At 40.1% G+C, this 12,014-nt stretch overlaps 2 protein-coding genes across 5 annotated transcripts in view; one reads left to right on the plus strand and one right to left on the minus strand.

The window, feature by feature from the left end:
- The window catches only part of LOC126378344 (putative mediator of RNA polymerase II transcription subunit 26), a 75,347-nt gene that overhangs the window by 50,048 nt on the left and 13,285 nt on the right, over positions 1 to 12,014 (plus strand). The gene's annotated exons all lie outside the window — the stretch shown is intronic.
- Positions 1 to 12,014, minus strand: part of LOC126378373 (zinc transporter foi) — a 38,255-nt gene that overhangs the window by 7,183 nt on the left and 19,058 nt on the right. The window lies entirely within an intron of this gene.

Below are 12,014 nucleotides of genomic sequence, written 5' to 3' on the forward strand. Positions count from 1 at the left end.
TCATGCAGGTACCTTAGATACCGTAGAGGTGTACTAAGAAAGGAATTCCCGAAATTCCCACGGGAACGGGAATTAGCGGGAAAATCCTTTTGTATGAAAAATCTAAACCACTCAAGTTAGACGTTTGAAATTTGGCATGCAGGTACCATAGGTACCGTAGAGGTGCACTAAGAAAGGAATTCCCGGAATTCCCACGGGAACGGAAATTAGCGGGAAAATCCTTTTGTATGAAAAATCTAAACCGCTTAAGTTAGACGCTTGAAATTTGGCATGCAGGTACCTTAGTTAACTTAAACCTTAGTTGCAACAGGATATTGCAAAATTCCCACGGAAACGGGAGTTAGCGGGAAAAAAACATTTGTATGAAAAAATCGAAACCGCGTAAGATAGATGTTTTCAATTCAATTCAATTAAATTATTTATTGCATTCCATGTAGTACAATGGGGTGTTACATAGGCATAGGAACTAAAACATGGACCCTGTAGGGCACAGCAACGTTGAAGGGAAGAGAGGAAGTGTGTATTAAAATTAAAACTCAATGAACAATCAATTAAAAAAAATCAATTCAGTCAATTGATTCAATCTAGCATGCATGCATACCTTAGTAAATATAAAGTTTATTTTTGGCTGTATTTTGAAAAATGGGAGTTATTGGGAAAAAAATTGTATGAAAAAATCTAAACTGCATAAGTTAGATGCTTGAAATTTGATATGCACTCCCACACACACAAAGATCTCTCTCTTATATAACACGCCACGCGGACGAAGTCGCGGGCAAAAGCTAGTAACTAATAATACTACTGTAGTATTACACAGCGGTAAACGCGCTCGGTCTGCGATTGTTGAGGAGCTCGGTGGCGCAGCGGTAAACGCGCTCGGTCTGCGATTGTTGAAGTTAAGCAACTTTCGCAAAGGCCGGTCATAGGATGGGTGACCACAAAAAAAAAGTTTTCATCTCGAGCTCCTCCTTGCTTCGGAAGGCACGTTAAACCGTTGGTCCCGGCTGCATTAGCAGTCGTCAATAACCATCAATCCGCACTGGGCCCGCGTGATGGTTTAAGGCCCGATCTCCCTATCCATCCATAGGGAAGGCCCGTGCCCCAGCAGTGGGGACGTTAATGGGCTGATGATGATGATGATGACTACGTGTAGAACGGCAACTCTCCGCTCCCCACCAGCGTACACATAGTACACACAACACAACATATATCCTTCTTCACACAATCCATCCACACTTTAAGGAATGTGTTCCTCGCGATGTTTTCCTTCACCTCAATTTTCCCTATCGAACCCATTAAGGCGTAGCCGTGGAGAAGCAGGAAAGGACACCGCGACCCCTGATGACCTTTAATCAATCAACTCACTAGTCGTCATATGCCATTGAACGAGTTCTTTTTATTCATTTTTTTAATGTTAGCGATGTCAAACTGATTCGTCCCGCTGAACTGATGCGGAAAGTTTTTTTTATTGACTTTTGTACACGTAGTAACGGCGTATAATTACGTACATATTTATTGATTTACTAGCTTGTGCCCGCGGCTTCGCTCGCGTGAAATTCGGGCACACCTCGGACACTTCATACAAACAACCTCGTTTTACGGTCACGAGCATTAATACACATGAGCATGTATACACTTTGGTACCATGTCACATTAACTTTTTTGACAAATTGAACTGTAAGTCTCACTAAATGTCAAATATGTTAGTGCGTCAGAGTCCTAAAGTGGGTACATTATATTGCTCATGAATGTCATGACTGTACACAGACACTACACATTGACGTTATCGTACACGCGCATCTGTGTGTGTGACGTCTGACGCCCGTACGATTGAAGACTAAAACCGAGGGGGTGAGGTAAACCTAGCTCAACCGCTGGTGGGGAGCGGAGATGACAATGTTACCTGCTGAATAAAGATATTTATAAGTTAGCATCCAACGCGGCAACGCGGCCGCGTATGCTCCGAGGCGGGCTATTTGACTAACTTTAAGTGTAATTAATATCTAGTTTTTAAGCAATGACATTAATTTATTATTAACATTGTTTGGTAAGGACTTTTCAGGCTTGAATCACCTGATTGTCCGAAAAAGTAAGATGATTCCGTGCTTCGGAGGGCACGTTAAGCCGTTGGTCCCGGCTATTAGCCGTAAAAAACACCTCCACCAACCCGCAGTGGAGCAGCGTGGTGGAGTATGCTCCATACCCCCTCCGGTTGATTGAGGGGAGGCCTGTGCCCAGCAGTGGGACGTATATAGGCAGTTTATGAAGCAATGACATGTGTTTTTTGTAACACTTATTTATTTATGACAATAAATAATTATAATATCGTTGATTAACAAAATAACAACTAGTTTAGTTTCACTTAAATAACAACTGACACAGACGAGAATGAACGAATTTTACGAGAGAAAAAACGCATTCGTTAACCGTTCGTTGCATAATAACAAATTCGCGTGTGACTCAGTCAAGGATGCTAGTATAAATATCTGAGCCGGTATCGTTCGAAGAGTTGCGCGTTTATAAATAAAAGAAATGGCGACACTACGGGGCAAGTTCAAGGGGACGTCCAACGCGAAATGTTTTAAAAAACTTCATCATTAAGAGCCACGCTCTTGTCGGCTCAACTGGGCACCCTCAGGTCTGTTGTCTTAAACGTTGTACCGGGTGAGAGCTTTCATCGCTCCCCATTCGTCCGGCCAAGTAGTTAATGCCATCTGCGGCAAATATATAATACGTCACGTGAAAAAAACCCTTTTGTCGGTGTAGCATTCTCCATGCTACTTTTTTAGGGATGAATAGAGCAGTGGTTTCCCTCTTGCCTTCCGCAGTACTCTGTCTGACGCGAGTGGGATGGCGCCCAGAGTAGTCTATTTCAAAGCCGTACTAGGACTCCTGTTTTTTGTTTTTTACATTTATTATTTCTATTTTCACATTGTTTCACATGGACATTGCTGTATTTACTCATTCTTCCTAAAATTAAGAGCTGTCAATCATCCGTCTTTTTCCTTTTCGGCGGATAAGAAAATTACAGGTATAACTTAAAGTAAAATTAGGATGTGTCTGCAGGAATCGGGGCCAATATCTATTTATGAATAAAAGAAAAAAAAAAAGAGTTTTATATGAAAAACATAAAACATGAGGTATAAGTTTTTGCACATCAGTCGAGTTGTGTACTCCAACTTACTTGAACTGTTTTCTCCTAGAGGTATATTAGGTATACGATGTTGCAGATACCCGTTTGCAAGTTTGAATTGTATAACGCATATTAGGTTATTGTAAGTTGTATCGGCGTGTGTGTGTGTGACGAGATGTGCTCACGCTGCGTACCTACACTCAACTTATTGTTTATTTTGGATAATAATACTTCTTTGTACGTCTCGCCAGTGACGATGGCTAGTCCACGTTCAAATGGCCCTCCATTTTGGTGGACAGTAAATTGTATTAGATTTAAGGTTGTTTTTTTTATTTAATAAAAAAAATGTAACTCTGACTACCCCATTGCGATATAGCCGCGAGCTTATTTTATGTTGTATTATAAAAAACATGTATGTAACTTTAGTTGATTAGTATGAAAGCTTGATTGATGGTGGGTTCTATATCTGGTGTTCCGCATTGGTACGGATGTCTCCGGTTGAAGGTTAAACCACCAAGGCCGGGACAGTAGACGATGGAATATTCATGGTGGAAGGCCAAGGTTACAAGTGTGTCCCCGAGAATATTACCAAAGTGGATCATATTTAGTATTATTTAATTAAAACACATAATAACGGGTTCTTACCGCGTTTAAATGGGGATATGAGACTCCCGATATTTCGACACTGTTGCAAGTGCCATGATCACGGGACGACTGATGAGATTGGAGTGGAGTAGGTAGATCCATAATTATTTTGTGTTTTAATTATGATAATAACCGCGTAAACTTAAAACAATGTAGTATTATTTAGTTTATAAATGTGTAATTTACCTCCTTAGTCGTCTCAAATGGCGTCGTCACAATATAAAAAGAAAAAAATATTACCTTCTCAATATTTTGTAGTTTAATTTTCAACTATTCACTTGTTACTATGTCATTTTTTTATCTTAGCCTATATATTACCTTTAAATTTTCGTAAAATATTGATACAATTCAGTAATTTCGCTGGAATTCTAATTACAAACCGTATAAACGTATAAAAAAGTTTATAAATGTGTAATTTACCTCCTTGGTTGTCTCAAATGGCATAGTGACAAAATAAAAGAAAAAATATTACCTTCTCAATATTTTGTGTTTAATTTTCAACTATTCACTTGTTACTATGTCAATTTTTTATCTTACCCTATATATTACCTTTAAATGTTTTAAAGCATAAAATTAAATACGGATACAAATAATATGGAACATTCAAAGCGATAAAATACACAATTTTCTACGATCTCCACAACAAGGAAAGCAATAATGTAAAACATCTATTTAACTGACGCAATAATTTATAACACTTGTTTCAAGTGCTGTATAACTCGGCTACTGAAAGTGTCTCGCTACGGGTGCGCTATTATTAGACCACTGCGTCACTTTGCTGGTTATTCGTCATGGAAAACGTTGCGAAAAAAAACCTTCATGATTTTTTTAATAACGAAAGTTAGCGTGATATGATTCGAGTAGTTTCGAAATCAGTTCAGTGGAACATGTCTTTTTATCGGATCGCCAGATATCTATCATATCGTTTGTATGTTTGTATATATCTATTGATTAAAACCAATAAAGCTATCAAATGAAAAAAAAAAATACATACATACATACATACATACATAAACTCACGCCCTTAATCCCTAATGGGGTGGGCAGAGCCACAAGTAATCAAAGACAACTTGCAGCCACTGTTGATACGATGTCGTAAGCTGGGTATGATGAACCTTATGGTGATAAGGGATCAGCCTATCGCCCATAACATTAGTCCATCATGTTAGAGGACACAATCCCTCTGTCGGTTTTTACGACATGCCCGGGAAGACAAGCAGCTGAACGTGTTCTATGTTTTTTATTTGCTCCCAGAACAGCATAGAAGCACATGAAAAAAATAAAATAAACGGAATAAACGAATTTAGACTAATGTTTCACATATTAAGATAGTAATCATTTATTAAGTAATTCACCAACCCGCAGCGTAGCAGCGTGGTGGAGTATGCTTCATACCAACTCCGGTTGATTGAGGGGAGGCCTGTTGCCAGCAGTGGGACGTATATATGGTCGTAAGGCCCAAATGCCTTTTAAAATCCAAATCCCATTGTTTAACTATTGTGTCTGGAAATCCGGGCGTTACGAGGGTATGCTATTTATGTTATGTAATTCAAACCCGTTCAAAGAAACAGTGTGCTTTTAAAACACATTATCTCAACCCCAAAGGGAAATACGCGTGATTTTATGTATGTACTGGTGCTAATTCCTGTAAATACCATCTAATTTTATTTTAAGTTATATCTGTCATTTTCTTATCCGCCGAAAAGGAAAGGGACGGGTAATCGACAAGCATAAAATTTATGGAACACACGTCAATTTTAAGCACAAATCTAAACCAACCGTCTAAAAATTTTACGTCAGTCAATAACCCGACACATTAATTTACTCATTCTTCCTAAAATTAAGAGCTGTGAATCATCCGTCTCTTTCCTTTTCGACGGATATGAAAATGACAGATATATTAACTTAAAATAAAATTAGACGGTGTCTCCAGGAATCGGGGCCATTATGTATGTATATGTTAAACAATTTATTTTATTTTATTTTTTTTATTTTATTTTACAAAATATAATCGGAATAATAAATTACTAACGGCCTCCGTGGTCCAGTGGTTGAGCGTTGGGCTCACGATCCGGAGGTCTTGGGTTCGATTACAAGTGGGGACACATCACAAAAATCACTTTGTTATCCCTAGTTTGTTTAGGACATTACAGGCTGATCGTCCTAAAGTAATATGACCCGTGCTTCGGAAGGCACGTTAAGCCGTTGGTCCCGGTTACTACTTACTGACGTATGTACGTAGTAGTTACATGAATCATGTCAGGGGCCTTTGGCGGCTCAATAGTAACCCTGACACCAGGGTTGGTGAGGTTGGTTATCCACCTCACAACCCACACGATAGAAGAAGATTACTATATTATCGTTCAGTTCAGGAAAATAATTATATTTTTTAAGACTCAGCGATACATTTGAAGTAGTCGGATAATACCTACCATTAATGCGAATAAGTTTTGCGATTTTTTGTACTTATCAGAGTTGCTACTTTTTTTTGGGGTCAAAGAGAGGTTTTGTAACAATTTAAGGGTTGTATTAATACACTAATCTCAGCTTCGAGACTGCCCTCAAGATCATGTCAATGTGACAGTTCTTATGTGAAAACAGGGACTTGAGCATGATCTTGAGGGCAGCCTCAGCTGAGAATAGTTTATTAATACCACCCTAAGTGTAAAAGAAGCTCGGTGGCGCAGCGGTAAACGCGCTCGGTCTGCGATTGTTGAAGTTAAGCAACGTTCGCAAAGACCGGTCAGAGGATGGGTGACCACAAAAAAATAAAGTTTTCATCTCGAGCTCCTCCGTTCTTCGGAAGGCACGTTAAGTCGTTGGTCCCGGCTGCATTAGCAGTCGTTAATAACCATCAATCCGCACTGGGCCCGCGTGATGGTTTAAGGCCCGATCTCCCTATCCATCCATAGGGAAGGCCCGTGCCCCAGCAGTGGGGACGTTAATGGGCTGGTGATGATGATACCATCCTCATCAACCCTGGTGTCAGGGTTATGATTGAGCCGCCAAAGGCCCCTGACATGGCTCATGTAACGCAGTCACTTACATCAGCAAATAGTAACCGGGACCAACGGCTTAACGTGCCTTCCGATGCACTGACCATCTCACTTTCGGACAATCAGGTGATCAGCCTGTAATGTCGTAACCAAACTAGGGACCACATAGTAGTTTTTGTTATATGTCCCCACCGGGAATCGAACCCGGGACCTCCGTGAGCCCAACGCTCAGCCACTGGACCACGGGGGTCGTTTTTTATTAATTTATCTTAAGTGCAGTATTCCCTAACACAGTTGGCTCGCTCATTGTGTGGTCACCCATCCTATGACCGGCCTTTGCGAAAGTTGCTTTACTTCAACAATCGCAGACCGAGCGCGTTAACCGCTGCGCCACCGAGCTCCTCGAGGATGGTATACCACCTCACAACCCACACGATAAGAAGAATAAATAACTTATTGGTGCAAGTCAGGTAGGTACCGGCGATCGACCTGGCGCTCCCCGATTGTGAAGCAAGTCGGTATACCGTTTATCAATAAAAATATTAGACTGTTTATGTTACTCTGTCACATGACATTATGATAGCAGTTCTTTAACCTCATTTTCTCACGAGTTTGACTTGGATTCCCGAAAATATGTTTGTTAAACTTATCATATCTTTATCTGACGTTTCCTGTTGACATTATAAACTGATTACACTTGTCACAACACCGTTCGGAAGTGCATAGGAGTGGTTTTGGAAAAGTAAATATTTTGCGTTAAGGTTTGAAACTTTTAGATAAGCACGAAAGTTGTCTGCCGTCTCGCTTTCGGCGGGAGCGTTCCGACTTTTCAAACATAAACCACACCTGTATTCCTAAAGAGGTAGGCAGAGATGTAAGTATAGTAAATACACTCAAATGGGTCGTGTACTAAGTTCAAAATACATACATACATAAACTCACGCCTATTTCCCACCGGGGTAAGCAGAGACTTTAGAATCCCATTTTCTTCGATCCTGACACACTTCTCTTGCTTCCTCCACATTCATCAATCGCCTCATACACGCACGCCGGTTCAGAGTAGATCGTATTAAAGCTTTTCTAAGGACATCTCCAATTTGGTCAGAGGAAGACCGAGAAGGACTTCATCATCAGCCCATTAACGTCCCCACTGCTGGGGCACGGGCCTTCCCTATGGATGGATAGGGAGTACGGGCCTTAAACCACCACGCGGGCCCAGTGCGGATTGGTGGTTATTAACGACTGCTAATGCAGCCGGGACCAACGGCTTAACGTGCCTTCCGAAGCACGGAGGAGCTCGAGATTAAATCTTTTTTTTGTGGTCACCCATCCTATGACCGGCCTTTGCGAAAGTTGCGCGTTTACCGCTGCGCCACCGAGCTCCTCAATAATCCCGGTCCACTCCCTGATGTTACGCAACCAGGAGTTCTTCCTCCGACCCACTTTTCTTTTTCCTGCGACTTTGCCCATCATGAGTTGCAGCAGCTCGTACCTTTCGTGTCTTAGCCGATGCCCTAAATATGTACCCCATTCTGTAGTATAAACAGTCAAACGTTTTCTTCTTTTTTGTATTATCTAAGTACTTACATGTATGAAAGCCGCTCCCACAATGACATACAAACAAACGCACCTACATATTTATATTATTTATAGTGTTTTTATCTATTATTTATATTATCAATTTTATTATCTTAAGTGACAATGATAAATTCGTTTATCTCTAGAGCGACGGCGCAATTCGTTATTAACGTCCGTTATTTTTGTATTATTTAGATACCACTTGGCCGGACAAATGGGGAGCACTGCGGGCTCTTACTTCGTCTGTTTGGAGAATGCATGATTTGACGCTCTAACCGCTAGACCACAGAGGCTGTTTAGTGGAAACTGCACTAAGATAAATTAATAACTCATTTGTGCAAGTCTGGTACCTGGGATTTAGTCTATGACACTCTATGTATTTATACATCATCATCCCATTAACGTCCCCACTGCTGGAGCAAGGGCCTTCCCTTTGGATGGATAGGGAGATCGGGCCTTAAACCATCACGCGGGCCCAGTGCGGATTGATGGTTATTAACGACTGCTAATGCAGCCGGGACCAACGGCTTAACGTGCCTTCCGAAGCACGGAGGAACTCGAGATGAAATTTTTTTTTTGTGTCAACCCATCCTATAACCGGCCCTTGCGAAAGTTGCTTAACTTCAACAATCGCAGACCGAGCGCGTTTACCGCTGCGCCATCAAGCTTCTTTGTATTTATAACTACACATATTTAAACAGATGTAAGCCAATCCAATACAATTGTTAATTAAGTTCAACGAATAACGACTTGTTACATTCCTTATACGAGGACAGAAAGAGACAGAATATTAACTGTTCTATAGGTGCGAGAAGCACGGCCGTAGTCATGTTTTTGACTGACAACTCACGTTACTACACCGTCGCCATTGTGGTCCTGTATAGAACGGTAACTTTCCCCCCCAATTCGTATCGGGCGCCGCCTCACCCCCTCTGGGTCTTACTTCAGTCACTCCCCGGACACTTTATTCAAAAAACCTCGTTTCACACAGAAACTACACAATGGTGCTAATTCCTACAGACGCCATCTAATTTTATTTTAAGTTACACCTGTCATTTTCTTATCCGATGAAAAGGAAAGGGACGGGTAATCGACAAGCATAAAATTTATGGAACACACGTCAATTTTAAGCGCAAATCTAAAACAACCGTCTAAAAATTTTACATCGGCCAATAACCCGACGAGTTGAGTAGACAGCGTGTCGAACATCCGTTTACATACCAGCGGGATGCCTATTTTATTCGCTCGGGTTATTCATTCGTTTTAAAATTAACTTGTGACAATCATTAGTCGGATAAGAAAACTTAACTTAGGAATAGGGGCTAATGTGTGTGTGTTAAGTATAATTTATGACAAATGTGAAGTAACAGATGTTCAATAAAGTTTTAAAACATTTTATAACTGCAGTTTAACAATAGCATATTATTATGTATAATTGATATGTTACTGTAATTATGCAAGTGTAAGACATGAGTCAACACACGTGTGCTGTCAACTTAATTCTGTCGGGTTATTGGTCAATATAAAATTCTGGAGGGGCTTTTTTTTCTGCCTAAAATTGACGTGTGTTCCATGAATTTTATGACTGTCGATCGCCCGTCCCTTTCCTTTTCGGCGGATAAGAAAAAGACAGGTATAACTTAAAATTAAATTAGGTTGTATGTACTGTACTCTGCACCATTATGTTTGAAAATGTTATAATCTTCGATAATGTTGAATAATGAGGAAGACCTAGAAGGACTTACATTGACCAAATTGGAGATGTCCTTAGAAAAGGTTTAGTACGATCTACTCTGAACCGGCGTGCGTGTATGAAACGATTGATGAATGTGGAGGAAGCAAGAGAAGCGAATGGAATTCCATAGTCTCACATTTAAAAAAACGTCTAAAAAATTGGCTAGTTGATAAGGAATTTTATGACTTGAACGAATATTTTCAACAACAATGACATTTAACATTGACAAATGTTTAGATGTGACTAATTATTAGGTACTTACTTAATTCCTTGATGCTTAATACTGACACCGCGACTTGTGCTGAGTGAGGCCCTTTTATCTCAGGACGTCCACCACCACCTTATGGTCATTTCGACAAACATCCGTCTTGCTTTTTTGTAATTGTTTTAGTGGAAATTTGATAATGATGTTGTTGTCTTTTTTTGTGTGTGGCGTCCTTTTATAATAAACTTTTTCTATTCTATTCTACATTATTTGTAATATTGTACGTCCGACATGGACATGCTGTTGAGACGATTTTATAATGTTTGACACCTGCATGTACCTACATAGCTTCTCAATAAATGTTTCTTGTTTGTTTCACCTGGGTGCTTTCAAGGCCAGAGTGAACAGGCACCTTCTGAGCTAGCTCCATCTTAGGCCTCGTCAATGCCTTTGGGTAAGTCTGGGGCCAAGAGCAAACCCATCAAAGGTATAAAAATGTCTCTGCTTACCCCGGTGGGAAATAGGCGTGAGTTTATGTATGAATGTGTGTTCAATAATATTTTAAACACTTTATAACACCCTCATAACAACAGTGTAGTAGTAGTAGCAGAGATAATTGAGTACCTATAGTAAACTAAAATATGTTTGCAATTTTGATTAATATTTATTATATTCGTGTGAAGTACTTTTTTTTCTTTTTTTTTTGGAATGAATGTTTATGTACATTTATCAAACTGTCTATGTCTTTCCATTTAGTCAGTCTATCGCAAGATGTACTTCTTCTATCGTGTGGGTTGTGAGGTGGATTACCAACCTCATCAACCCTGGTGTCAGGGCTATTGAGCCGCCAAAGGCTCCTGACATGGCTCATGTAACGATTACTCACTTGTATCAGTAAGTAGTAACCGGAACCAACGGTTAAACGTGCCTTCCGAAGCACGGATCACCTTACTTTCGGGCGATCAGGTGATCAGCCTGTAATAGCTTAACGAAACTGGGGATCACAAAGTGAGTTTTAAGTCCTCACCGTGATTCAAATCGGGGACCTCCGAATCGTGAGGCCAACGCTCACGGTTACTGATGTAAGTAGTCGTTACATGAGCCATGTCAGGGGCCTTTGGCGGCTCAATAGTAACCCTGACACCAGGGTTGATGAGGTTAGTAATTCACCTTACAACCCACACGTTAGAAGAAGAAGTGTGTATTTATATGTGTACGTATGTTATCAATCTAAGTAGACGATAAATAATAAAAAAGCCAGTCTGTCCGTCCGTCCTTCTAAAGTTCTTTGAACTAACTATGCAAAGATTTTTTTTCTCAATTCCACAGCGATACGGACGGTTTTGAATGTAACGCTGTAGAGATAAGAGTGTATTTTGTTTGGAGACGGTGGTAATAAAGGTTGAAAGATTCACTTGTACGTTTGTCGGGAGAGACTGATTACTTTCAATGTTATTACAGAGATAAACTAGGTTTAAAATACAGGGTGTTAGTGGCACCGTAACGAATACTGAGGGGGATGATTCAGAGTTGATATAAAGTATGAAATTTAAAATATTAATTAATTTAAAAAAAGATCATCAAAAAAATACATGAATTTTGCGACGGAAAATTCCACTTGATATTAACTCAGAATCATGGTCTGAAATTTGTATCATCCCCCTCAGTATTCGTTACGATGTCACTTACACCCTGTACAAGTATGTACAGGTAGCCATACAA

This window comes from Pectinophora gossypiella, chromosome 26, assembly GCF_024362695.1.
Source record: "Pectinophora gossypiella chromosome 26, ilPecGoss1.1, whole genome shotgun sequence".
Classification (NCBI taxonomy): Eukaryota; Metazoa; Arthropoda; class Insecta; order Lepidoptera; family Gelechiidae; genus Pectinophora; species Pectinophora gossypiella.